A 27,677-nucleotide genomic window follows, 5' to 3' on the forward strand; every position below is an offset into this window, starting at 1 on the left:
GTGGCCCAGCAGCTCTGGCCACCTAAGCGCTGTTTTCGGGTGGATCCCAGACCTGGTGGAGCTCCTTCAGGGCTGCGTCTCCCTCCGCCTTCGCCTCAATCAGGTCTGCCTGGGAGAGAAGAGACAGCGCGAACCTCTCAGTGGGGGCAGCTGGAGGACCCCCCGTGAGACTAGCGTGGGCCCAACGCCCAGCGGCCTGCCTTAGATGGGGCGTCCCCCAAGCCACGCAGCCCCCCGCCCCCGTCAGGCTCCCTCTCACACGGCCTGTCCCCAGACACACAGGAGGGTTACCCGCCCCACCTCGTTCCCCTACAACCCCACTGGGGAGCCTGCAGACCCACATCAGGCTCCCCCCACCACCCCAGCCACCTTGCGGGGACCGCAACATGCCCACCCCCACCCCCCGACCCCTTTGCCTCGTGGTGCCTCTCAGACCCACAGTGGAGCAGGCCTGGGGCAGCCAGCAGAGCGTCTGCCTCACCTTGAGCTGCGTGAGGACTTCCTTAGTCCTCTCCAGCTGCTGGGAGCTCTGGGCATGCTGCGCTGCCAGGGTCAGGTGCTGTGCAGATGAGACGGGGGTGAGTGCCAAGCGTGGGCTGGCCATGGGGCAGCCAGAGGTGTGTCACAGGGCGTGTGGGCACGGGGCTCTCCGTACCTCAGTGGTCAGCTCCTGCAGGGTGGTGCGGAGCTCCTCTTTCTCCTTCTCCTGCAGGGATGGGGACAGTGGTGGAGAGCAGGGCTTGGAGCTCCCTCCGCACATGCCCGGTGTGGCATCCCCAGCACCTACCAAGCACCTGAGCTGCTCCTGCACTGAAGCTGCCTCTTGCTCGCTCTCCTTCAGGCAGCCCAAGAGGGCACTGAGCTCTTCCCTCAGCCCCACAGCCGACTCCTCAGCCGCCTCCCAGGAAGGCGGCAGCCTGCAGGATTGAAGGGATGGCAGACTGCTGAGTGCAGATCGCCAGGGCAGACATCAGGCCCCCAGGCAGCTAGTGCCCAGAGCCGTGCAGCACTGGTGGCAGGGCCCCCCCATCTCGACCCAGCCCTGCAGGGCCCCCCCTCGAGGGCCCAGGTGTGCAGCTGCTGCAGACAGCCCCAGGGAGCTGCATCTCAGCCCCAGGCAGGATGCAGCCACGCCCACCCGTCCGTCTCTTCTTCCAGCTGGGTGCTGGCTGCTCGCAGCACTCCACAAGCCTGCTCCAGCTCCAGCAGCTTCTCCAGCAGGTCCCGGCATTCATCCTGCTCATGCTGCAAGGAGAGCTGCAAGTCCTCCGGCTCCATGGGGCCTGGCATGCAGTGCAGGCCAAGGGGCTCCAGCTCCTTTGGGCCAAATGAGCTGCACCCCCTCACCCCGAGAGGACCCTTGCCGCACGAGCCGCAGGCAGCTCTGTGTCCCAGGAGCCAAGGATGCTCATCTGCCGCACTGTGATGTCACCCCGCCCCACCTGAAGCTGATTGCCTGCCCCACCCGGGGCTGCTGTGACATGCCTGCTCTTCTCTGACCTCACTGCCCTTCTCTGACCTCACTGCCGCGTCCGCGGGTGCCTGCTGCAGCACACAGGGGAACTGAGGGTTGCATAGCCCCCAGCCCCCTCCGCGGCTGCCTGGACACCCCCATCTAGGCACCAACCCCCACGGCTGCGCTACGCCCCAGCCTTGCGCAGGGCTGTACGGCTCGCCAGCTCCAGAGCGCTCTGCTAAGCACTCCCCCAGGCCCGCTGGTATACATGAAACAACAGCCGGGTCAGGGAACTGAGAGAGTCCCACGAGGCAGTCGTGTTTAGGGAGGGCACTAGGCCACTTTGAAACATTTGGCGGAGACTCCACTACCTTCCTTCATGACCAGCACACCTCTTGCTAATGGCCGCACCAAAGTGCTAGTCCTTAACCCTTCTCTGCTGACTTTGCTGGCAGCACCCGGTCCCATGGAGCCGAGGCTGCCTGGTTAGCACTGATGCCTGCCATCCTTGGTGGTCTGTAGCTGCAGAGGTCAAGGCGATCCGGCCCGAAAGCTCTGTGACAAGAGAAGCTGGAACGCAAGCAGGCGGGTCGTCTTCCATCCTCCGGCTCCCTGCTTGATTCTTTCATGTTATTGTCCCCCTCGCACACACCCACCCCCCGCCCCCCACACAGCCCCGCACCGCCATAATAGGGGTGGGGGCTCCTTTCTCTTCTGCTGCTCTCTTGCTTCCAGCTTGGCCGCTCTCCTTCCTGAGTCCTTTGGAGGATGGCCTACCTATTTGCAGCCCCTCGTGCGTCTCTGCTCTTTTGCCCGGCACCTTTTGTTACTCGCGTGCCTCCTTTTTGCCACCACACGCCTCTTTGCTCGCTTGGAGGTCACATTGCTCCCATGCTCATGGAAAACGCTCATGCTTTGGGTCCGTCTGAGTCTGCTTCAGCAGCACGGGTGGCCCACACGGTCTCCAGAGGTGCCGTTCCAACCCCAGCTACTGGGTGAGTTGGTGATGCTGTCTGGCCATGCCCTCCCAAGGTTGCAAAACTGCACTTTTGGGCTATGCTTCTGTTTGGGTTGAAGCCAGCTACTAGGAACTCTAGGCCGAAGAACGCAAGCGCACCGTTGCGGTGTCCGCTGTGTAGGCTACAGCCTAGAGGGCGCTCTCGACCTTCTGGGCCATATAGGGCTGTTCAAAGCTCTCTGCCAGCCCGACAGGCAGCTCTCCTGCCAGGCAGGCCTGCAGCAGGCGGCAGGCCTCCCCAGCTCCTTCTCTGACCCACAGCCTTTGCTGCCTTCCCTGTGCTAGAGCAAGGCATGGGGCCAGGGCCCCCGCTCTGCGGGCAGTGCCAAAGGGCAAGGCGCCCTTGCGCCTTTCTCTCCAAACGGGCTCCTGGTGTCCCTGGGCTGGGGCTGAAGACCAGGCAGGTCCCTGTGTCCCAGGGCAGATTTTTGTCACGGGCTGAGCTGTACAGCCCAGTGAAAGGGCAGCAGCAAATGGCGCCTGCAGGCACGGGAATTGCAACGGTGTACGCAGCACGTGGGGCACAGCTTTGCGCCTCCCCACCAGGCAGCCAGCTCTGCGTCAGAGCCATTGTGAGGCATGGCCAGGCAGTGGCGAAAGGTTGGCTCCCACTCTGAACTTCAGCCCCCTCCCTCACAGGCCTCCCCTCACTCCTACGTCCCTCGCCTGAAATTCCTTGACACGCTCAGTCCCTTTCCAAGGAAAAATCACAGACTGCTGAGTCGGGTTTCTTGGTTGTCCTTTCTCTTGTTAAAGACAGGGTGAGCGTGGTGACCGGTAGGCTGCAGGCAAACGTGCCCCACAGCATCGTGCAGTCGCAGCTGGAGGCCCAGCGTGTCTGCACGTGCCACGCCAGAGGTGTGCCGTTCCGGCGGTGCCCCGGGAAAAAGGTGGCGCTGCAGGCTGGGTGGTTGGACGTTGGCCGGTCTGCGCGGCGCCCCGTGGCCCTGTCCCTCTGCACCCCACAAGGTGCAGGGCCAGGGGTATCAGAAGAGCGGGGGCCTTGCTGGGCAGCTCCCAAAGGCGGACGCCAGCCCGCGCGGCAGGTCCCAGCTGCCGCTGTCCCTCGTCAGCAGCACCAGGCAGAGCAACGCGAGCTGCAGGCCGGCAAAGAGCAGAAACTGCCTCCTGCAGGCCAGGAGAGGGTTAAGACAGAGGAGGAGAGCAATCTCTCTCCTCCTGGTTCCAGACATCATCTGCAGACCCCACCAGACCAGCACTGCCACGCTGCATCATGCCAGGCACAACCTCCCCCCCACCCCGCCCCGCAACACACACAAACGCACGCTCCCCCGCCCTGCTGCCGAGCCTCAGGTTAAGGGCCCCGGCATCTCAGCTCGGCTCTTCATCTCACTCCTGGGCCCAGAAACAACCACCACCCCCGCAACCCGGGGAAAAGGGATCCTGAGGAACGTCAGTGCTGAGAAGTCCAAAGCTGCCGCATGCCTTGCGACCGCTAGCCTGGGCATCCCACCCCCCACAGAAGAGCCCCGGCACGCTGAGCCCCAAGGGGCCACTTACTGCAGCCAAAAGATGATCCCATGCCTCTTCGCCACCAGCTGCTCCTCCTGCAGGTCAACGCACAGCGGGGACATGCGTTGCTGCGGGCAAGGCTGCTGGCCTTTGGGGGCTCACACCCCACACCCCCTCCCTCATCCCCGCTGAGATCAGCGCTGCCAAACCCACCGGGCACCCTGCACACCCTGCCTTCCCCGAGACCCCGAGATCGGCCTTGTCTGTCCTACCAGCTTCACAGCCACCATCTCCTGCATAAGCGACGCGGACAGCTGGGCCGCCTGCTCCGCCTTCCACCTGTTGTGGGCACCACAGGCGTTTGGGGTGTGAGAAGAGAGCTCGGCGGGCATTGCGACCACCAGATGGGGAGCGTGACCCAAGGGTGCTGCGCAGGCTCTGCTGGGGGCTGAGGCAAGGCACCACAGGGTCCCCGCACCGAAGCCTGCACCTCCAAGCCTGAGGCGGGAAGGGGGACATTTAGGAGAGGCTTGGCGCTCTTCCGAGTTGTTCAGAGCTGCTTCAAAGAGCCAAGCGGTGTTTGGGGATTTTGTTTTCATGGGCTGCTCTGGGAAAGGCACGGGGCTCTTGAGAGAAGGTTTGGAGGACTTGAAGGGAGGCTGAAAGCTGTCGCAGAGCCGCTGAGGGCTGTCCAGAAGCGTTCAGCCCTCCTGGAAGGATGTTAGAGCTTGTGCGCGTGCTCGAGCGCTGTTTAGGGAAGGTTTGGAGCCCCGCAGAGGTGCTTTGCGGTGCTCCAGAGGCATGCTCGTGGCGTTGGGAGCAGCTTAGCTGTCATGAGAGGAGGCTTAGACCAGGGGCTCTGTTGTCCGGGATTGGCACAGACCTTCCCAAGCTGGGGCTGGGGCTGGGGCTGGAGCTGGGGCTGGGCACACAGACCCCTGGGAGCTGCACAGAGCCCCACCCACCCTCACGGGCTTGCGCTCAGGTGCCTGTGGCCACGCACCTAGCCGTTTGCTGCTGGAGGCCGTCGCGTCTCTCCCAGAGGCGCTTGTGTTCTTTCCGCAGCACCTGGACAAAGGAAGGGCGCCGGTCAATAGTCCACCGCCATGGCCAGCCTGAGGGCGCTTTCCCCATGCAAAGACCTTGCCTCCTGGGCCCAGTACCTTCTCGATCTCACCCTGCTCCTGCAGGGCCTCTGCCAGCTTGGCTGCTGCTTGCTTCTCCTGCAAAGCAAGCGGGGCACGTTGCAAGGAGCCCAGGTGGGACTGCGGATCCCCAGTCCGGCTCCAGGGCACTGTGAGGCCAGCCGGGCACAGGGAGGCAGGGACACAGGCATCCTCGGGGGCTGGTGAGCGCCAAGCCCCCGAGGTGGCCCAGCAGCTCTGGCCACCTAAGCGCTGTTTTCGGGTGGATCCCAGACCTGGTGGAGCTCCTTCAGGGCTGCGTCTCCCTCCGCCTTCGCCTCAATCAGGTCTGCCTGGGAGAGAAGAGACAGCGCGAACCTCTCAGTGGGGGCAGCTGGAGGACCCCCCGTGAGACTAGCGTGGGCCCAACGCCCAGCGGCCTGCCTTAGATGGGGCGTCCCCCAAGCCACGCAGCCCCCCGCCCCCGTCAGGCTCCCTCTCACACGGCCTGTCCCCAGACACACAGGAGGGTTACCCGCCCCACCTCGTTCCCCTACAACCCCACTGGGGAGCCTGCAGACCCACATCAGGCTCCCCCCACCACCCCAGCCACCTTGCGGGGACCGCAACATGCCCACCCCCACCCCCCGACCCCTTTGCCTCGTGGTGCCTCTCAGACCCACAGTGGAGCAGGCCTGGGGCAGCCAGCAGAGCGTCTGCCTCACCTTGAGCTGCGTGAGGACTTCCTTAGTCCTCTCCAGCTGCTGGGAGCTCTGGGCATGCTGCGCTGCCAGGGTCAGGTGCTGTGCAGATGAGACGGGGGTGAGTGCCAAGCGTGGGCTGGCCATGGGGCAGCCAGAGGTGTGTCACAGGGCGTGTGGGCACGGGGCTCTCCGTACCTCAGTGGTCAGCTCCTGCAGGGTGGTGCGGAGCTCCTCTTTCTCCTTCTCCTGCAGGGATGGGGACAGTGGTGGAGAGCAGGGCTTGGAGCTCCCTCCGCACATGCCCGGTGTGGCATCCCCAGCACCTACCAAGCACCTGAGCTGCTCCTGCACTGAAGCTGCCTCTTGCTCGCTCTCCTTCAGGCAGCCCAAGAGGGCACTGAGCTCTTCCCTCAGCCCCACAGCCGACTCCTCAGCCGCCTCCCAGGAAGGCGGCAGCCTGCAGGATTGAAGGGATGGCAGACTGCTGAGTGCAGATCGCCAGGGCAGACATCAGGCCCCCAGGCAGCTAGTGCCCAGAGCCGTGCAGCACTGGTGGCAGGGCCCCCCCATCTCGACCCAGCCCTGCAGGGCCCCCCCTCGAGGGCCCAGGTGTGCAGCTGCTGCAGACAGCCCCAGGGAGCTGCATCTCAGCCCCAGGCAGGATGCAGCCACGCCCACCCGTCCGTCTCTTCTTCCAGCTGGGTGCTGGCTGCTCGCAGCACTCCACAAGCCTGCTCCAGCTCCAGCAGCTTCTCCAGCAGGTCCCGGCATTCATCCTGCTCATGCTGCAAGGAGAGCTGCAAGTCCTCCGGCTCCATGGGGCCTGGCATGCAGTGCAGGCCAAGGGGCTCCAGCTCCTTTGGGCCAAATGAGCTGCACCCCCTCACCCCGAGAGGACCCTTGCCGCACGAGCCGCAGGCAGCTCTGTGTCCCAGGAGCCAAGGATGCTCATCTGCCGCACTGTGATGTCACCCCGCCCCACCTGAAGCTGATTGCCTGCCCCACCCGGGGCTGCTGTGACATGCCTGCTCTTCTCTGACCTCACTGCCCTTCTCTGACCTCACTGCCGCGTCCGCGGGTGCCTGCTGCAGCACACAGGGGAACTGAGGGTTGCATAGCCCCCAGCCCCCTCCGCGGCTGCCTGGACACCCCCATCTAGGCACCAACCCCCACGGCTGCGCTACGCCCCAGCCTTGCGCAGGGCTGTACGGCTCGCCAGCTCCAGAGCGCTCTGCTAAGCACTCCCCCAGGCCCGCTGGTATACATGAAACAACAGCCGGGTCAGGGAACTGAGAGAGTCCCACGAGGCAGTCGTGTTTAGGGAGGGCACTAGGCCACTTTGAAACATTTGGCGGAGACTCCACTACCTTCCTTCATGACCAGCACACCTCTTGCTAATGGCCGCACCAAAGTGCTAGTCCTTAACCCTTCTCTGCTGACTTTGCTGGCAGCACCCGGTCCCATGGAGCCGAGGCTGCCTGGTTAGCACTGATGCCTGCCATCCTTGGTGGTCTGTAGCTGCAGAGGTCAAGGCGATCCGGCCCGAAAGCTCTGTGACAAGAGAAGCTGGAACGCAAGCAGGCGGGTCGTCTTCCATCCTCCGGCTCCCTGCTTGATTCTTTCATGTTATTGTCCCCCTCGCACACACCCACCCCCCGCCCCCCACACAGCCCCGCACCGCCATAATAGGGGTGGGGGCTCCTTTCTCTTCTGCTGCTCTCTTGCTTCCAGCTTGGCCGCTCTCCTTCCTGAGTCCTTTGGAGGATGGCCTACCTATTTGCAGCCCCTCGTGCGTCTCTGCTCTTTTGCCCGGCACCTTTTGTTACTCGCGTGCCTCCTTTTTGCCACCACACGCCTCTTTGCTCGCTTGGAGGTCACATTGCTCCCATGCTCATGGAAAACGCTCATGCTTTGGGTCCGTCTGAGTCTGCTTCAGCAGCACGGGTGGCCCACACGGTCTCCAGAGGTGCCGTTCCAACCCCAGCTACTGGGTGAGTTGGTGATGCTGTCTGGCCATGCCCTCCCAAGGTTGCAAAACTGCACTTTTGGGCTATGCTTCTGTTTGGGTTGAAGCCAGCTACTAGGAACTCTAGGCCGAAGAACGCAAGCGCACCGTTGCGGTGTCCGCTGTGTAGGCTACAGCCTAGAGGGCGCTCTCGACCTTCTGGGCCATATAGGGCTGTTCAAAGCTCTCTGCCAGCCCGACAGGCAGCTCTCCTGCCAGGCAGGCCTGCAGCAGGCGGCAGGCCTCCCCAGCTCCTTCTCTGACCCACAGCCTTTGCTGCCTTCCCTGTGCTAGAGCAAGGCATGGGGCCAGGGCCCCCGCTCTGCGGGCAGTGCCAAAGGGCAAGGCGCCCTTGCGCCTTTCTCTCCAAACGGGCTCCTGGTGTCCCTGGGCTGGGGCTGAAGACCAGGCAGGTCCCTGTGTCCCAGGGCAGATTTTTGTCACGGGCTGAGCTGTACAGCCCAGTGAAAGGGCAGCAGCAAATGGCGCCTGCAGGCACGGGAATTGCAACGGTGTACGCAGCACGTGGGGCACAGCTTTGCGCCTCCCCACCAGGCAGCCAGCTCTGCGTCAGAGCCATTGTGAGGCATGGCCAGGCAGTGGCGAAAGGTTGGCTCCCACTCTGAACTTCAGCCCCCTCCCTCACAGGCCTCCCCTCACTCCTACGTCCCTCGCCTGAAATTCCTTGACACGCTCAGTCCCTTTCCAAGGAAAAATCACAGACTGCTGAGTCGGGTTTCTTGGTTGTCCTTTCTCTTGTTAAAGACAGGGTGAGCGTGGTGACCGGTAGGCTGCAGGCAAACGTGCCCCACAGCATCGTGCAGTCGCAGCTGGAGGCCCAGCGTGTCTGCACGTGCCACGCCAGAGGTGTGCCGTTCCGGCGGTGCCCCGGGAAAAAGGTGGCGCTGCAGGCTGGGTGGTTGGACGTTGGCCGGTCTGCGCGGCGCCCCGTGGCCCTGTCCCTCTGCACCCCACAAGGTGCAGGGCCAGGGGTATCAGAAGAGCGGGGGCCTTGCTGGGCAGCTCCCAAAGGCGGACGCCAGCCCGCGCGGCAGGTCCCAGCTGCCGCTGTCCCTCGTCAGCAGCACCAGGCAGAGCAACGCGAGCTGCAGGCCGGCAAAGAGCAGAAACTGCCTCCTGCAGGCCAGGAGAGGGTTAAGACAGAGGAGGAGAGCAATCTCTCTCCTCCTGGTTCCAGACATCATCTGCAGACCCCACCAGACCAGCACTGCCACGCTGCATCATGCCAGGCACAACCTCCCCCCCACCCCGCCCCGCAACACACACAAACGCACGCTCCCCCGCCCTGCTGCCGAGCCTCAGGTTAAGGGCCCCGGCATCTCAGCTCGGCTCTTCATCTCACTCCTGGGCCCAGAAACAACCACCACCCCCGCAACCCGGGGAAAAGGGATCCTGAGGAACGTCAGTGCTGAGAAGTCCAAAGCTGCCGCATGCCTTGCGACCGCTAGCCTGGGCATCCCACCCCCCACAGAAGAGCCCCGGCACGCTGAGCCCCAAGGGGCCACTTACTGCAGCCAAAAGATGATCCCATGCCTCTTCGCCACCAGCTGCTCCTCCTGCAGGTCAACGCACAGCGGGGACATGCGTTGCTGCGGGCAAGGCTGCTGGCCTTTGGGGGCTCACACCCCACACCCCCTCCCTCATCCCCGCTGAGATCAGCGCTGCCAAACCCACCGGGCACCCTGCACACCCTGCCTTCCCCGAGACCCCGAGATCGGCCTTGTCTGTCCTACCAGCTTCACAGCCACCATCTCCTGCATAAGCGACGCGGACAGCTGGGCCGCCTGCTCCGCCTTCCACCTGTTGTGGGCACCACAGGCGTTTGGGGTGTGAGAAGAGAGCTCGGCGGGCATTGCGACCACCAGATGGGGAGCGTGACCCAAGGGTGCTGCGCAGGCTCTGCTGGGGGCTGAGGCAAGGCACCACAGGGTCCCCGCACCGAAGCCTGCACCTCCAAGCCTGAGGCGGGAAGGGGGACATTTAGGAGAGGCTTGGCGCTCTTCCGAGTTGTTCAGAGCTGCTTCAAAGAGCCAAGCGGTGTTTGGGGATTTTGTTTTCATGGGCTGCTCTGGGAAAGGCACGGGGCTCTTGAGAGAAGGTTTGGAGGACTTGAAGGGAGGCTGAAAGCTGTCGCAGAGCCGCTGAGGGCTGTCCAGAAGCGTTCAGCCCTCCTGGAAGGATGTTAGAGCTTGTGCGCGTGCTCGAGCGCTGTTTAGGGAAGGTTTGGAGCCCCGCAGAGGTGCTTTGCGGTGCTCCAGAGGCATGCTCGTGGCGTTGGGAGCAGCTTAGCTGTCATGAGAGGAGGCTTAGACCAGGGGCTCTGTTGTCCGGGATTGGCACAGACCTTCCCAAGCTGGGGCTGGGGCTGGGGCTGGAGCTGGGGCTGGGCACACAGACCCCTGGGAGCTGCACAGAGCCCCACCCACCCTCACGGGCTTGCGCTCAGGTGCCTGTGGCCACGCACCTAGCCGTTTGCTGCTGGAGGCCGTCGCGTCTCTCCCAGAGGCGCTTGTGTTCTTTCCGCAGCACCTGGACAAAGGAAGGGCGCCGGTCAATAGTCCACCGCCATGGCCAGCCTGAGGGCGCTTTCCCCATGCAAAGACCTTGCCTCCTGGGCCCAGTACCTTCTCGATCTCACCCTGCTCCTGCAGGGCCTCTGCCAGCTTGGCTGCTGCTTGCTTCTCCTGCAAAGCAAGCGGGGCACGTTGCAAGGAGCCCAGGTGGGACTGCGGATCCCCAGTCCGGCTCCAGGGCACTGTGAGGCCAGCCGGGCACAGGGAGGCAGGGACACAGGCATCCTCGGGGGCTGGTGAGCGCCAAGCCCCCGAGGTGGCCCAGCAGCTCTGGCCACCTAAGCGCTGTTTTCGGGTGGATCCCAGACCTGGTGGAGCTCCTTCAGGGCTGCGTCTCCCTCCGCCTTCGCCTCAATCAGGTCTGCCTGGGAGAGAAGAGACAGCGCGAACCTCTCAGTGGGGGCAGCTGGAGGACCCCCCGTGAGACTAGCGTGGGCCCAACGCCCAGCGGCCTGCCTTAGATGGGGCGTCCCCCAAGCCACGCAGCCCCCCGCCCCCGTCAGGCTCCCTCTCACACGGCCTGTCCCCAGACACACAGGAGGGTTACCCGCCCCACCTCGTTCCCCTACAACCCCACTGGGGAGCCTGCAGACCCACATCAGGCTCCCCCCACCACCCCAGCCACCTTGCGGGGACCGCAACATGCCCACCCCCACCCCCCGACCCCTTTGCCTCGTGGTGCCTCTCAGACCCACAGTGGAGCAGGCCTGGGGCAGCCAGCAGAGCGTCTGCCTCACCTTGAGCTGCGTGAGGACTTCCTTAGTCCTCTCCAGCTGCTGGGAGCTCTGGGCATGCTGCGCTGCCAGGGTCAGGTGCTGTGCAGATGAGACGGGGGTGAGTGCCAAGCGTGGGCTGGCCATGGGGCAGCCAGAGGTGTGTCACAGGGCGTGTGGGCACGGGGCTCTCCGTACCTCAGTGGTCAGCTCCTGCAGGGTGGTGCGGAGCTCCTCTTTCTCCTTCTCCTGCAGGGATGGGGACAGTGGTAGAGAGCAGGGCTTGGAGCTCCCTCCGCACATGCCCGGTGTGGCATCCCCAGCACCTACCAAGCACCTGAGCTGCTCCTGCACTGAAGCTGCCTCTTGCTCGCTCTCCTTCAGGCAGCCCAAGAGGGCACTGAGCTCTTCCCTCAGCCCCACAGCCGACTCCTCAGCCGCCTCCCAGGAAGGCGGCAGCCTGCAGGATTGAAGGGATGGCAGACTGCTGAGTGCAGATCGCCAGGGCAGACATCAGGCCCCCAGGCAGCCAGTGCCCAGAGCCGTGCAGCACTGGTGGCAGGGCCCCCCCATCTCGACCCAGCCCTGCAGGGCCCCCCCTCGAGGGCCCAGGTGTGCAGCTGCTGCAGACAGCCCCAGGGAGCTGCATCTCAGCCCCAGGCAGGATGCAGCCACGCCCACCCGTCCGTCTCTTCTTCCAGCTGGGTGCTGGCTGCTCGCAGCACTCCACAAGCCTGCTCCAGCTCCAGCAGCTTCTCCAGCAGGTCCCGGCATTCATCCTGCTCATGCTGCAAGGAGAGCTGCAAGTCCTCCAGCTCCATGGGGCCTGGCATGCAGTGCAGGCCAAGGGGCTCCAGCTCCTTTGGGCCAAATGAGCTGCACCCCCTCACCCCGAGAGGACCCTTGCCGCACGAGCCGCAGGCAGCTCTGTGTCCCAGGAGCCAAGGATGCTCATCTGCCGCACTGTGATGTCACCCCGCCCCACCTGAAGCTGATTGCCTGCCCCACCCGGGGCTGCTGTGACATGCCTGCTCTTCTCTGACCTCACTGCCCTTCTCTGACCTCACTGCCGCGTCCGCGGGTGCCTGCTGCAGCACACAGGGGAACTGAGGGTTGCATAGCCCCCAGCCCCCTCCGCGGCTGCCTGGACACCCCCATCTAGGCACCAACCCCCACGGCTGCGCTACGCCCCAGCCTTGCGCAGGGCTGTACGGCTCGCCAGCTCCAGAGCGCTCTGCTAAGCACTCCCCCAGGCCCGCTGGTATACATGAAACAACAGCCGGGTCAGGGAACTGAGAGAGTCCCACGAGGCAGTCGTGTTTAGGGAGGGCACTAGGCCACTTTGAAACATTTGGCGGAGACTCCACTACCTTCCTTCATGACCAGCACACCTCTTGCTAATGGCCGCACCAAAGTGCTAGTCCTTAACCCTTCTCTGCTGACTTTGCTGGCAGCACCCGGTCCCATGGAGCCGAGGCTGCCTGGTTAGCACTGATGCCTGCCATCCTTGGTGGTCTGTAGCTGCAGAGGTCAAGGCGATCCGGCCCGAAAGCTCTGTGACAAGAGAAGCTGGAACGCAAGCAGGCGGGTCGTCTTCCATCCTCCGGCTCCCTGCTTGATTCTTTCATGTTATTGTCCCCCTCGCACACACCCACCCCCCGCCCCCCACACAGCCCCGCACCGCCATAATAGGGGTGGGGGCTCCTTTCTCTTCTGCTGCTCTCTTGCTTCCAGCTTGGCCGCTCTCCTTCCTGAGTCCTTTGGAGGATGGCCTACCTATCTGCAGCCCCTCGTGCGTCTCTGCTCTTTTGCCCGGCACCTTTTGTTACTCGCGTGCCTCCTTTTTGCCACCACACGCCTCTTTGCTCGCTTGGAGGTCACATTGCTCCCATGCTCATGGAAAACGCTCATGCTTTGGGTCCGTCTGAGTCTGCTTCAGCAGCACGGGTGGCCCACACGGTCTCCAGAGGTGCCGTTCCAACCCCAGCTACTGGGTGAGTTGGTGATGCTGTCTGGCCATGCCCTCCCAAGGTTGCAAAACTGCACTTTTGGGCTATGCTTCTGTTTGGGTTGAAGCCAGCTACTAGGAACTCTAGGCCGAAGAACGCAAGCGCACCGTTGCGGTGTCCGCTGTGTAGGCTACAGCCTAGAGGGCGCTCTCGACCTTCTGGGCCATATAGGGCTGTTCAAAGCTCTCTGCCAGCCCGACAGGCAGCTCTCCTGCCAGGCAGGCCTGCAGCAGGCGGCAGGCCTCCCCAGCTCCTTCTCTGACCCACAGCCTTTGCTGCCTTCCCTGTGCTAGAGCAAGGCATGGGGCCAGGGCCCCCGCTCTGCGGGCAGTGCCGAAGGGCAAGGCGCCCTTGCGCCTTTCTCTCCAAACGGGCTCCTGGTGTCCCTGGGCTGGGGCTGAAGACCAGGCAGGTCCCTGTGTCCCAGGGCAGATTTTTGTCACGGGCTGAGCTGTACAGCCCAGTGAAAGGGCAGCAGCAAATGGCGCCTGCAGGCACGGGAATTGCAACGGTGTACGCAGCACGTGGGGCACAGCTTTGCGCCTCCCCACCAGGCAGCCAGCTCTGCGTCAGAGCCATTGTGAGGCATGGCCAGGCAGTGGCGAAAGGTTGGCTCCCACTCTGAACTTCAGCCCCCTCCCTCACAGGCCTCCCCTCACTCCTACGTCCCTCGCCTGAAATTCCTTGACACGCTCAGTCCCTTTCCAAGGAAAAATCACAGACTGCTGAGTCGGGTTTCTTGGTTGTCCTTTCTCTTGTTAAAGACAGGGTGAGCGTGGTGACCGGTAGGCTGCAGGCAAACGTGCCCCACAGCATCGTGCAGTCGCAGCTGGAGGCCCAGCGTGTCTGCACGTGCCACGCCAGAGGTGTGCCGTTCCGGCGGTGCCCCGGGAAAAAGGTGGCGCTGCAGGCTGGGTGGTTGGACGTTGGCCGGTCTGCGCGGCGCCCCGTGGCCCTGTCCCTCTGCACCCCACAAGGTGCAGGGCCAGGGGTATCAGAAGAGCGGGGGCCTTGCTGGGCAGCTCCCAAAGGCGGACGCCAGCCCGCGCGGCAGGTCCCAGCTGCCGCTGTCCCTCGTCAGCAGCACCAGGCAGAGCAACGCGAGCTGCAGGCCGGCAAAGAGCAGAAACTGCCTCCTGCAGGCCAGGAGAGGGTTAAGACAGAGGAGGAGAGCAATCTCTCTCCTCCTGGTTCCAGACATCATCTGCAGACCCCACCAGACCAGCACTGCCACGCTGCATCATGCCAGGCACAACCTCCCCCCCACCCCGCCCCGCAACACACACAAACGCACGCTCCCCCGCCCTGCTGCCGAGCCTCAGGTTAAGGGCCCCGGCATCTCAGCTCGGCTCTTCATCTCACTCCTGGGCCCAGAAACAACCACCACCCCCGCAACCCGGGGAAAAGGGATCCTGAGGAACGTCAGTGCTGAGAAGTCCAAAGCTGCCGCATGCCTTGCGACCGCTAGCCTGGGCATCCCACCCCCCACAGAAGAGCCCCGGCACGCTGAGCCCCAAGGGGCCACTTACTGCAGCCAAAAGATGATCCCATGCCTCTTCGCCACCAGCTGCTCCTCCTGCAGGTCAACGCACAGCGGGGACATGCGTTGCTGCGGGCAAGGCTGCTGGCCTTTGGGGGCTCACACCCCACACCCCCTCCCTCATCCCCGCTGAGATCAGCGCTGCCAAACCCACCGGGCACCCTGCACACCCTGCCTTCCCCGAGACCCCGAGATCGGCCTTGTCTGTCCTACCAGCTTCACAGCCACCATCTCCTGCATAAGCGACGCGGACAGCTGGGCCGCCTGCTCCGCCTTCCACCTGTTGTGGGCACCACAGGCGTTTGGGGTGTGAGAAGAGAGCTCGGCGGGCATTGCGACCACCAGATGGGGAGCGTGACCCAAGGGTGCTGCGCAGGCTCTGCTGGGGGCTGAGGCAAGGCACCACAGGGTCCCCGCACCGAAGCCTGCACCTCCAAGCCTGAGGCGGGAAGGGGGACATTTAGGAGAGGCTTGGCGCTCTTCCGAGTTGTTCAGAGCTGCTTCAAAGAGCCAAGCGGTGTTTGGGGATTTTGTTTTCATGGGCTGCTCTGGGAAAGGCACGGGGCTCTTGAGAGAAGGTTTGGAGGACTTGAAGGGAGGCTGAAAGCTGTCGCAGAGCCGCTGAGGGCTGTCCAGAAGCGTTCAGCCCTCCTGGAAGGATGTTAGAGCTTGTGCGCGTGCTCGAGCGCTGTTTAGGGAAGGTTTGGAGCCCCGCAGAGGTGCTTTGCGGTGCTCCAGAGGCATGCTCGTGGCGTTGGGAGCAGCTTAGCTGTCATGAGAGGAGGCTTAGACCAGGGGCTCTGTTGTCCGGGATTGGCACAGACCTTCCCAAGCTGGGGCTGGGGCTGGGCACACAGACCCCTGGGAGCTGCACAGAGCCCCACCCACCCTCACGGGCTTGCGCTCAGGTGCCTGTGGCCACGCACCTAGCCGTTTGCTGCTGGAGGCCGTCGCGTCTCTCCCAGAGGCGCTTGTGTTCTTTCCGCAGCACCTGGACAAAGGAAGGGCGCCGGTCAATAGTCCGCCGCCATGGCCAGCCTGAGGGCGCTTTCCCCATGCAAAGACCTTGCCTCCTGGGCCCAGTACCTTCTCGATCTCACCCTGCTCCTGCAGGGCCTCTGCCAGCTTGGCTGCTGCTTGCTTCTCCTGCAAAGCAAGCGGGGCACGTTGCAAGGAGCCCAGGTGGACTGCGGATCCCCAGTCCGGCTCCAGGGCACTGTGAGGCCAGCCAGGCACAGGGAGGCAGGGACACAGGCATCCTCGGGGGCTGGTGAGCGCCAAGCCCCCGAGGTGGCCCAGCAGCTCTGGCCACCTAAGCGCTGTTTTCGGGTGGATCCCAGACCTGGTGGAGCTCCTTCAGGGCTGCGTCTCCCTCCGCCTTCGCCTCAATCAGGTCTGCCTGGGAGAGAAGAGACAGCGCGAACCTCTCAGTGGGGGCAGCTGGAGGACCCCCCGTGAGACTAGCGTGGGCCCAACGCCCAGCGGCCTGCCTTAGATGGGGCGTCCCCCAAGCCACGCAGCCCCCCGCCCCCGTCAGGCTCCCTCTCACACGGCCTGTCCCCAGACACACAGGAGGGTTACCCGCCCCACCTCGTTCCCCTACAACCCCACTGGGGAGCCTGCAGACCCACATCAGGCTCCCCCCACCACCCCAGCCACCTTGCGGGGACCGCAACATGCCCACCCCCACCCCCCGACCCCTTTGCCTCGTGGTGCCTCTCAGACCCACAGTGGAGCAGGCCTGGGGCAGCCAGCAGAGCGTCTGCCTCACCTTGAGCTGCGTGAGGACTTCCTTAGTCCTCTCCAGCTGCTGGGAGCTCTGGGCATGCTGCGCTGCCAGGGTCAGGTGCTGTGCAGATGAGACAGGGGTGAGTGCCAAGCGTGGGCTGGCCATGGGGCAGCCAGAGGTGTGTCACAGGGCGTGTGGGCACGGGGCTCTCCGTACCTCAGTGGTCAGCTCCTGCAGGGTGGTGCGGAGCTCCTCTTTCTCCTTCTCCTGCAGGGATGGGGACAGTGGTGGAGAGCAGGGCTTGGAGCTCCCTCCGCACATGCCCGGTGTGGCATCCCCAGCACCTACCAAGCACCTGAGCTGCTCCTGCACTGAAGCTGCCTCTTGCTCGCTCTCCTTCAGGCAGCCCAAGAGGGCACTGAGCTCTTCCCTCAGCCCCACAGCCGACTCCTCAGCCGCCTCCCAGGAAGGCGGCAGCCTGCAGGATTGAAGGGATGGCAGACTGCTGAGTGCAGATCGCCAGGGCAGACATCAGGCCCCCAGGCAGCCAGTGCCCAGAGCCGTGCAGCACTGGTGGCAGGGCCCCCCCATCTCGACCCAGCCCTGCAGGGCTCCCCCTCGAGGGCCCAGGTGTGCAGCTGCTGCAGACAGCCCCAGGGAGCTGCATCTCAGCCCCAGGCAGGATGCAGCCACGCCCACCCGTCCGTCTCTTCTTCCAGCTGGGTGCTGGCTGCTCGCAGCACTCCACAAGCCTGCTCCAGCTCCAGCAGCTTCTCCAGCAGGTCCCGGCATTCATCCTGCTCATGCTGCAAGGAGAGCTGCAAGTCCTCCGGCTCCATGGGGCCTGGCATGCAGTGCAGGCCAAGGGGCTCCAGCTCCTTTGGGCCAAATGAGCTGCACCCCCTCACCCCGAGAGGACCCTTGCCGCACGAGCCGCAGGCAGCTCTGTGTCCCAGGAGCCAAGGATGCTCATCTGCCGCACTGTGATGTCACCCCGCCCCACCTGAAGCTGATTGCCTGCCCCACCCGGGGCTGCTGTGACATGCCTGCTCTTCTCTGACCTCACTGCCCTTCTCTGACCTCACTGCTGCGTCCGCGGGTGCCTGCTGCAGCACACAGGGGAACTGAGGGTTGCATAGCCCCCAGCCCCCTCCGCGGCTGCCTGGACACCCCCATCTAGGCACCAACCCCCACGGCTGCGCTACGCCCCAGCCTTGCGCAGGGCTGTACGGCTCGCCAGCTCCAGAGCGCTCTGCTAAGCACTCCCCCAGGCCCGCTGGTATACATGAAACAACAGCCGGGTCAGGGAACTGAGAGAGTCCCACGAGGCAGTCGTGTTTAGGGAGGGCACTAGGCCACTTTGAAACATTTGGCGGAGACTCCACTACCTTCCTTCATGACCAGCACACCTCTTGCTAATGGCCGCACCAAAGTGCTAGTCCTTAACCCTTCTCTGCTGACTTTGCTGGCAGCACCCGGTCCCATGCAGCCGAGGCTGCCTGGTTAGCACTGATGCCTGCCATCCTTGGTGGTCTGTAGCTGCAGAGGTCAAGGCGATCCGGCCCGAAAGCTCTGTGACAAGAGAAGCTGGAACGCAAGCAGGCGGGTCATCTTCCATCCTCCGGCTCCCTGCTTGATTCTTTCATGTTATTGTCCCCCTCGCACACACCCACCCCCCGCCCCCCACACAGCCCCGCACCGCCATAATAGGGGTGGGGGCTCCTTTCTCTTCTGCTGCTCTCTTGCTTCCAGCTTGGCCGCTCTCCTTCCTGAGTCCTTTGGAGGATGGCCTACCTATCTGCAGCCCCTCGTGCGTCTCTGCTCTTTTGCCCGGCACCTTTTGTTACTCGCGTGCCTCCTTTTTGCCACCACACGCCTCTTTGCTCGCTTGGAGGTCACATTGCTCCCATGCTCATGGAAAACGCTCATGCTTTGGGTCCGTCTGAGTCTGCTTCAGCAGCACGGGTGGCCCACACGGTCTCCAGAGGTGCCGTTCCAACCCCAGCTACTGGGTGAGTTGGTGATGCTGTCTGGCCATGCCCTCCCAAGGTTGCAAAACTGCACTTTTGGGCTATGCTTCTGTTTGGGTTGAAGCCAGCTACTAGGAACTCTAGGCCGAAGAACGCAAGCGCACCGTTGCGGTGTCCGCTGTGTAGGCTACAGCCTAGAGGGCGCTCTCGACCTTCTGGGCCATATAGGGCTGTTCAAAGCTCTCTGCCAGCCCGACAGGCAGCTCTCCTGCCAGGCAGGCCTGCAGCAGGCGGCAGGCCTCCCCAGCTCCTTCTCTGACCCACAGCCTTTGCTGCCTTCCCTGTGCTAGAGCAAGGCATGGGGCCAGGGCCCCCGCTCTGCGGGCAGTGCCGAAGGGCAAGGCGCCCTTGCGCCTTTCTCTCCAAACGGGCTCCTGGTGTCCCTGGGCTGGGGCTGAAGACCAGGCAGGTCCCTGTGTCCCAGGGCAGATTTTTGTCACGGGCTGAGCTGTACAGCCCAGTGAAAGGGCAGCAGCAAATGGCGCCTGCAGGCACGGGAATTGCAACGGTGTACGCAGCACGTGGGGCACAGCTTTGCGCCTCCCCACCAGGCAGCCAGCTCTGCGTCAGAGCCATTGTGAGGCATGGCCAGGCAGTGGCGAAAGGTTGGCTCCCACTCTGAACTTCAGCCCCCTCCCTCACAGGCCTCCCCTCACTCCTACGTCCCTCGCCTGAAATTCCTTGACACGCTCAGTCCCTTTCCAAGGAAAAATCACAGACTGCTGAGTCGGGTTTCTTGGTTGTCCTTTCTCTTGTTAAAGACAGGGTGAGCGTGGTGACCGGTAGGCTGCAGGCAAACGTGCCCCACAGCATCGTGCAGTCGCAGCTGGAGGCCCAGCGTGTCTGCACGTGCCACACCAGAGGTGTGCCGTTCCGGCGGTGCCCCGGGAAAAAGGTGGCGCTGCAGGCTGGGTGGTTGGACGTTGGCCGGTCTGCGCGGCGCCCCGTGGCCCTGTCCCTCTGCACCCCACAAGGTGCAGGGCCAGGGGTATCAGAAGAGCGGGGGCCTTGCTGGGCAGCTCCCAAAGGCGGACGCCAGCCCGCGCGGCAGGTCCCAGCTGCCGCTGTCCCTCGTCAGCAGCACCAGGCAGAGCAACGCGAGCTGCAGGCCGGCAAAGAGCAGAAACTGCCTCCTGCAGGCCAGGAGAGGGTTAAGACAGAGGAGGAGAGCAATCTCTCTCCTCCTGGTTCCAGACATCATCTGCAGACCCCACCAGACCAGCACTGCCACGCTGCATCATGCCAGGCACAACCTCCCCCCCACCCCGCCCCGCAACACACACAAACGCACGCTCCCCCGCCCTGCTGCCGAGCCTCAGGTTAAGGGCCCCGGCATCTCAGCTCGGCTCTTCATCTCACTCCTGGGCCCAGAAACAACCACCACCCCCGCAACCCGGGGAAAAGGGATCCTGAGGAACGTCAGTGCTGAGAAGTCCAAAGCTGCCGCATGCCTTGCGACCGCTAGCCTGGGCATCCCACCCCCCACAGAAGAGCCCCGGCACGCTGAGCCCCAAGGGGCCACTTACTGCAGCCAAAAGATGATCCCATGCCTCTTCGCCACCAGCTGCTCCTCCTGCAGGTCAACGCACAGCGGGGACATGCGTTGCTGCGGGCAAGGCTGCTGGCCTTTGGGGGCTCACACCCCACACCCCCTCCCTCATCCCCGCTGAGATCAGCGCTGCCAAACCCACCGGGCACCCTGCACACCCTGCCTTCCCCGAGACCCCGAGATCGGCCTTGTCTGTCCTACCAGCTTCACAGCCACCATCTCCTGCATAAGCGACGCGGACAGCTGGGCCGCCTGCTCCGCCTTCCACCTGTTGTGGGCACCACAGGCGTTTGGGGTGTGAGAAGAGAGCTCGGCGGGCATTGCGACCACCAGATGGGGAGCGTGACCCAAGGGTGCTGCGCAGGCTCTGCTGGGGGCTGAGGCAAGGCACCACAGGGTCCCCGCACCGAAGCCTGCACCTCCAAGCCTGAGGCGGGAAGGGGGACATTTAGGAGAGGCTTGGCGCTCTTCCGAGTTGTTCAGAGCTGCTTCAAAGAGCCAAGCGGTGTTTGGGGATTTTGTTTTCATGGGCTGCTCTGGGAAAGGCACGGGGCTCTTGAGAGAAGGTTTGGAGGACTTGAAGGGAGGCTGAAAGCTGTCGCAGAGCCGCTGAGGGCTGTCCAGAAGCGTTCAGCCCTCCTGGAAGGATGTTAGAGCTTGTGCGCGTGCTCGAGCGCTGTTTAGGGAAGGTTTGGAGCCCCGCAGAGGTGCTTTGCGGTGCTCCAGAGGCATGCTCGTGGCGTTGGGAGCAGCTTAGCTGTCATGAGAGGAGGCTTAGACCAGGGGCTCTGTTGTCCGGGATTGGCACAGACCTTCCCAAGCTGGGGCTGGGCACACAGACCCCTGGGAGCTGCACAGAGCCCCACCCACCCTCACGGGCTTGCGCTCAGGTGCCTGTGGCCACGCACCTAGCCGTTTGCTGCTGGAGGCCGTCGCGTCTCTCCCAGAGGCGCTTGTGTTCTTTCCGCAGCACCTGGACAAAGGAAGGGCGCCGGTCAATAGTCCACCGCCATGGCCAGCCTGAGGGCGCTTTCCCCATGCAAAGACCTTGCCTCCTGGGCCCAGTACCTTCTCGATCTCACCCTGCTCCTGCAGGGCCTCTGCCAGCTTGGCTGCTGCTTGCTTCTCCTGCAAAGCAAGTGGGGCATGTTGCAAGGAGCCCAGGTGGGACTGCGGATCCCCAGTCCGGCTCCAGGGCACTGTGAGGCCAGCCGGGCACAGGGAGGCAGGGACACAGGCATCCTCGGGGGCTGGTGAGCGCCAAGCCCCCGAGGTGGCCCAGCAGCTCTGGCCACCTAAGCGCTGTTTTCGGGTGGATCCCAGACCTGGTGGAGCTCCTTCAGGGCTGCGTCTCCCTCCGCCTTCACCTCAATCAGGTCTGCCTGGGAGAGAAGAGACAGCGCGAACCTCTCAGTGGGGGCAGCTGGAGGACCCCCCGTGAGACCAGCGTGGGCCCAACGCCCAGCGGCCTGCCTTAGATGGGGCGTCCCCCAAGCCACGCAGCCCCCCGCCCCCGTCAGGCTCCCTCTCACACGGCCTGTCCCCAGACACACAGGAGGGTTACCCGCCCCACCTCGTTCCCCTACAACCCCACTGGGGAGCCTGCAGACCCACATCAGGCTCCCCCCACCACCCCAGCCACCTTGCGGGGACCGCAACATGCCCACCCCCACCCCCCGACCCCTTTGCCTCGTGGTGCCTCTCAGACCCACAGTGGAGCAGGCCTGGGGCAGCCAGCAGAGCGTCTGCCTCACCTTGAGCTGCGTGAGGACTTCCTTAGTCCTCTCCAGCTGCTGGGAGCTCTGGGCATGCTGCGCTGCCAGGGTCAGGTGCTGTGCAGATGAGACGGGGGTGAGTGCCAAGCGTGGGCTGGCCATGGGGCAGCCAGAGGTGTGTCACAGGGCGTGTGGGCACGGGGCTCTCCGTACCTCAGTGGTCAGCTCCTGCAGGGTGGTGCGGAGCTCCTCTTTCTCCTTCTCCTGCAGGGATGGGGACAGTGGTGGAGAGCAGGGCTTGGAGCTCCCTCCGCACATGCCCGGTGTGGCATCCCCAGCACCTACCAAGCACCTGAGCTGCTCCTGCACTGAAGCTGCCTCTTGCTCGCTCTCCTTCAGGCAGCCCAAGAGGGCACTGAGCTCTTCCCTCAGCCCCACAGCCGACTCCTCAGCCGCCTCCCAGGAAGGCGGCAGCCTGCAGGATTGAAGGGATGGCAGACTGCTGAGTGCAGATCGCCAGGGCAGACATCAGGCCCCCAGGCAGCCAGTGCCCAGAGCCGTGCAGCACTGGTGGCAGGGCCCCCCCATCTCGACCCAGCCCTGCAGGGCCCCCCCTCGAGGGCCCAGGTGTGCAGCTGCTGCAGACAGCCCCAGGGAGCTGCATCTCAGCCCCAGGCAGGATGCAGCCACGCCCACCCGTCCGTCTCTTCTTCCAGCTGGGTGCTGGCTGCTCGCAGCACTCCACAAGCCTGCTCCAGCTCCAGCAGCTTCTCCAGCAGGTCCCGGCATTCATCCTGCTCATGCTGCAAGGAGAGCTGCAAGTCCTCCGGCTCCATGGGGCCTGGCATGCAGTGCAGGCCAAGGGGCTCCAGCTCCTTTGGGCCAAATGAGCTGCACCCCCTCACCCCGAGAGGACCCTTGCCGCACGAGCCGCAGGCAGCTCTGTGTCCCAGGAGCCAAGGATGCTCATCTGCCGCACTGTGATGTCACCCCGCCCCACCTGAAGCTGATTGCCTGCCCCACCCGGGGCTGCTGTGACATGCCTGCTCTTCTCTGACCTCACTGCCCTTCTCTGACCTCACTGCCGCGTCCGCGGGTGCCTGCTGCAGCACACAGGGGAACTGAGGGTTGCATAGCCCCCAGCCCCCTCCGCGGCTGCCTGGACACCCCCATCTAGGCACCAACCCCCACGGCTGCGCTACGCCCCAGCCTTGCGCAGGGCTGTACGGCTCGCCAGCTCCAGAGCGCTCTGCTAAGCACTCCCCCAGGCCCGCTGGTATACATGAAACAACAGCCGGGTCAGGGAACTGAGAGAGTCCCACGAGGCAGTCGTGTTTAGGGAGGGCACTAGGCCACTTTGAAACATTTGGCGGAGACTCCACTACCTTCCTTCATGACCAGCACACCTCTTGCTAATGGCCGCACCAAAGTGCTAGTCCTTAACCCTTCTCTGCTGACTTTGCTGGCAGCACCCGGTCCCATGGAGCCGAGGCTGCCTGGTTAGCACTGATGCCTGCCATCCTTGGTGGTCTGTAGCTGCAGAGGTCAAGGCGATCCGGCCCGAAAGCTCTGTGACAAGAGAAGCTGGAACGCAAGCAGGCGGGTCGTCTTCCATCCTCCGGCTCCCTGCTTGATTCTTTCATGTTATTGTCCCCCTCGCACACACCCACCCCCCGCCCCCCACACAGCCCCGCACCGCCATAATAGGGGTGGGGGCTCCTTTCTCTTCTGCTGCTCTCTTGCTTCCAGCTTGGCCGCTCTCCTTCCTGAGTCCTTTGGAGGATGGCCTACCTATCTGCAGCCCCTCGTGCGTCTCTGCTCTTTTGCCCGGCACCTTTTGTTACTCGCGTGCCTCCTTTTTGCCACCACACGCCTCTTTGCTCGCTTGGAGGTCACATTGCTCCCATGCTCATGGAAAACGCTCATGCTTTGGGTCCGTCTGAGTCTGCTTCAGCAGCACGGGTGGCCCACACGGTCTCCAGAGGTGCCGTTCCAACCCCAGCTACTGGGTGAGTTGGTGATGCTGTCTGGCCATGCCCTCCCAAGGTTGCAAAACTGCACTTTTGGGCTATGCTTCTGTTTGGGTTGAAGCCAGCTACTAGGAACTCTAGGCCGAAGAACGCAAGCGCACCGTTGCGGTGTCCGCTGTGTAGGCTACAGCCTAGAGGGCGCTCTCGACCTTCTGGGCCATATAGGGCTGTTCAAAGCTCTCTGCCAGCCCGACAGGCAGCTCTCCTGCCAGGCAGGCCTGCAGCAGGCGGCAGGCCTCCCCAGCTCCTTCTCTGACCCACAGCCTTTGCTGCCTTCCCTGTGCTAGAGCAAGGCATGGGGCCAGGGCCCCCGCTCTGCGGGCAGTGCCAAAGGGCAAGGCGCCCTTGCGCCTTTCTCTCCAAACGGGCTCCTGGTGTCCCTGGGCTGGGGCTGAAGACCAGGCAGGTCCCTGTGTCCCAGGGCAGATTTTTGTCACGGGCTGAGCTGTACAGCCCAGTGAAAGGGCAGCAGCAAATGGCGCCTGCAGGCACGGGAATTGCAACGGTGTACGCAGCACGTGGGGCACAGCTTTGCGCCTCCCCACCAGGCAGCCAGCTCTGCGTCAGAGCCATTGTGAGGCATGGCCAGGCAGTGGCGAAAGGTTGGCTCCCACTCTGAACTTCAGCCCCCTCCCTCACAGGCCTCCCCTCACTCCTACGTCCCTCGCCTGAAATTCCTTGACACGCTCAGTCCCTTTCCAAGGAAAAATCACAGACTGCTGAGTCGGGTTTCTTGGTTGTCCTTTCTCTTGTTAAAGACAGGGTGAGCGTGGTGACCGGTAGGCTGCAGGCAAACGTGCCCCACAGCATCGTGCAGTCGCAGCTGGAGGCCCAGCGTGTCTGCACGTGCCACGCCAGAGGTGTGCCGTTCCGGCGGTGCCCCGGGAAAAAGGTGGCGCTGCAGGCTGGGTGGTTGGACGTTGGCCGGTCTGCGCGGCGCCCCGTGGCCCTGTCCCTCTGCACCCCACAAGGTGCAGGGCCAGGGGTATCAGAAGAGCGGGGGCCTTGCTGGGCAGCTCCCAAAGGCGGACGCCAGCCCGCGCGGCAGGTCCCAGCTGCCGCTGTCCCTCGTCAGCAGCACCAGGCAGAGCAACGCGAGCTGCAGGCCGGCAAAGAGCAGAAACTGCCTCCTGCAGGCCAGGAGAGGGTTAAGACAGAGGAGGAGAGCAATCTCTCTCCTCCTGGTTCCAGACATCATCTGCAGACCCCACCAGACCAGCACTGCCACGCTGCATCATGCCAGGCACAACCTCCCCCCCACCCCGCCCCGCAACACACACAAACGCACGCTCCCCCGCCCTGCTGCCGAGCCTCAGGTTAAGGGCCCCGGCATCTCAGCTCGGCTCTTCATCTCACTCCTGGGCCCAGAAACAACCACCACCCCCGCAACCCGGGGAAAAGGGATCCTGAGGAACGTCAGTGCTGAGAAGTCCAAAGCTGCCGCATGCCTTGCGACCGCTAGCCTGGGCATCCCACCCCCCACAGAAGAGCCCCGGCACGCTGAGCCCCAAGGGGCCACTTACTGCAGCCAAAAGATGATCCCATGCCTCTTCGCCACCAGCTGCTCCTCCTGCAGGTCAACGCACAGCGGGGACATGCGTTGCTGCGGGCAAGGCTGCTGGCCTTTGGGGGCTCACACCCCACACCCCCTCCCTCATCCCCGCTGAGATCAGCGCTGCCAAACCCACCGGGCACCCTGCACACCCTGCCTTCCCCGAGACCCCGAGATCGGCCTTGTCTGTCCTACCAGCTTCACAGCCACCATCTCCTGCATAAGCGACGCGGACAGCTGGGCCGCCTGCTCCGCCTTCCACCTGTTGTGGGCACCACAGGCGTTTGGGGTGTGAGAAGAGAGCTCGGCGGGCATTGCGACCACCAGATGGGGAGCGTGACCCAAGGGTGCTGCGCAGGCTCTGCTGGGGGCTGAGGCAAGGCACCACAGGGTCCCCGCACCGAAGCCTGCACCTCCAAGCCTGAGGCGGGAAGGGGGACATTTAGGAGAGGCTTGGCGCTCTTCCGAGTTGTTCAGAGCTGCTTCAAAGAGCCAAGCGGTGTTTGGGGATTTTGTTTTCATGGGCTGCTCTGGGAAAGGCACGGGGCTCTTGAGAGAAGGTTTGGAGGACTTGAAGGGAGGCTGAAAGCTGTCGCAGAGCCGCTGAGGGCTGTCCAGAAGCGTTCAGCCCTCCTGGAAGGATGTTAGAGCTTGTGCGCGTGCTCGAGCGCTGTTTAGGGAAGGTTTGGAGCCCCGCAGAGGTGCTTTGCGGTGCTCCAGAGGCATGCTCGTGGCGTTGGGAGCAGCTTAGCTGTCATGAGAGGAGGCTTAGACCAGGGGCTCTGTTGTCCGGGATTGGCACAGACCTTCCCAAGCTGGGGCTGGGCACACAGACCCCTGGGAGCTGCACAGAGCCCCACCCACCCTCACGGGCTTGCGCTCAGGTGCCTGTGGCCACGCACCTAGCCGTTTGCTGCTGGAGGCCGTCGCGTCTCTCCCAGAGGCGCTTGTGTTCTTTCCGCAGCACCTGGACAAAGGAAGGGCGCCGGTCAATAGTCCGCCGCCATGGCCAGCCTGAGGGCGCTTTCCCCATGCAAAGACCTTGCCTCCTGGGCCCAGTACCTTCTCGATCTCACCCTGCTCCTGCAGGGCCTCTGCCAGCTTGGCTGCTGCTTGCTTCTCCTGCAAAGCAAGTGGGGCATGTTGCAAGGAGCCCAGGTGGGACTGCGGATCCCCAGTCCGGCTCCAGGGCACTGTGAGGCCAGCCGGGCACAGGGAGGCAGGGACACAGGCATCCTCGGGGGCTGGTGAGCGCCAAGCCCCCGAGGTGGCCCAGCAGCTCTGGCCACCTAAGCGCTGTTTTCGGGTGGATCCCAGACCTGGTGGAGCTCCTTCAGGGCTGCGTCTCCCTCCGCCTTCACCTCAATCAGGTCTGCCTGGGAGAGAAGAGACAGCGCGAACCTCTCAGTGGGGGCAGCTGGAGGACCCCCCGTGAGACCAGCGTGGGCCCAACGCCCAGCGGCCTGCCTTAGATGGGGCGTCCCCCAAGCCACGCAGCCCCCCGCCCCCGTCAGGCTCCCTCTCACACGGCCTGTCCCCAGACACACAGGAGGGTTACCCGCCCCACCTCGTTCCCCTACAACCCCACTGGGGAGCCTGCAGACCCACATCAGGCTCCCCCCACCACCCCAGCCACCTTGCGGGGACCGCAACATGCCCACCCCCACCCCCCGACCCCTTTGCCTCGTGGTGCCTCTCAGACCCACAGTGGAGCAGGCCTGGGGCAGCCAGCAGAGCGTCTGCCTCACCTTGAGCTGCGTGAGGACTTCCTTAGTCCTCTCCAGCTGCTGGGAGCTCTGGGCATGCTGCGCTGCCAGGGTCAGGTGCTGTGCAGATGAGACGGGGGTGAGTGCCAAGCGTGGGCTGGCCATGGGGCAGCCAGAGGTGTGTCACAGGGCGTGTGGGCACGGGGCTCTCCGTACCTCAGTGGTCAGCTCCTGCAGGGTGGTGCGGAGCTCCTCTTTCTCCTTCTCCTGCAGGGATGGGGACAGTGGTGGAGAGCAGGGCTTGGAGCTCCCTCCGCACATGCCCGGTGTGGCATCCCCAGCACCTACCAAGCACCTGAGCTGCTCCTGCACTGAAGCTGCCTCTTGCTCGCTCTCCTTCAGGCAGCCCAAGAGGGCACTGAGCTCTTCCCTCAGCCCCACAGCCGACTCCTCAGCCGCCTCCCAGGAAGGCGGCAGCCTGCAGGATTGAAGGGATGGCAGACTGCTGAGTGCAGATCGCCAGGGCAGACATCAGGCCCCCAGGCAGCCAGTGCCCAGAGCCGTGCAGCACTGGTGGCAGGGCCCCCCCATCTCGACCCAGCCCTGCAGGGCCCCCCCTCGAGGGCCCAGGTGTGCAGCTGCTGCAGACAGCCCCAGGGAGCTGCATCTCAGCCCCAGGCAGGATGCAGCCACGCCCACCCGTCCGTCTCTTCTTCCAGCTGGGTGCTGG

This window comes from Struthio camelus, chromosome 24, assembly GCF_040807025.1.
Source record: "Struthio camelus isolate bStrCam1 chromosome 24, bStrCam1.hap1, whole genome shotgun sequence".
NCBI classification, from domain to species: Eukaryota; Metazoa; Chordata; class Aves; order Struthioniformes; family Struthionidae; genus Struthio; species Struthio camelus.